Raw genomic sequence first — 504 nt, 5'->3', positions numbered from 1 at the left:
GGCAGCCCACCAGGCTCTGCTATCCCTGGGATCTCCAGGCAAGAACACTGGAGTGGGTTGTCATTTCCTTCTCCAATGCATGAAAGTGGAAAAGTGAAAGTGAAGTCACTCAGTCATGTCTGACTCTTCACAACCCAATGGACTGCAGCCTACCAGGCTCCTCCATCCATGGGATTTTCCAGGCAAGAGTACTGGAGTGGGGTGCCATTGCCTTCTCCAACCCTGACTCTGTGGGAAAGTGAGGCTTTGTGTAGATTTCACAGCACTTTGGGTCAGACCAGGAATCACTTACCAGAATGCAAGCCACCAATCCTGCAGGACATAGGTAACCTGGAGCAGGAAACAACAGTCACTCACACACTGACATTACTGAGCCTCACACCCTGCTCACTAGGATGAGGGATGGAAAGGCTCCAGAACATGGAGATGGTCCTTTCGGCTCAGGTCTGCACTAAGCCCCACGCCCCAGATGACCACAGATCAGGGGAGGGCATCTTACAAAAT

This window comes from Bison bison, unplaced genomic scaffold (genome assembly GCF_000754665.1).
Source record: "Bison bison bison isolate TAMUID 2011002044 unplaced genomic scaffold, Bison_UMD1.0 scf7180017864535, whole genome shotgun sequence".
Classification (NCBI taxonomy): Eukaryota; Metazoa; Chordata; class Mammalia; order Artiodactyla; family Bovidae; genus Bison; species Bison bison.
Note: the sequence above shows the minus strand (reverse complement) of the source record.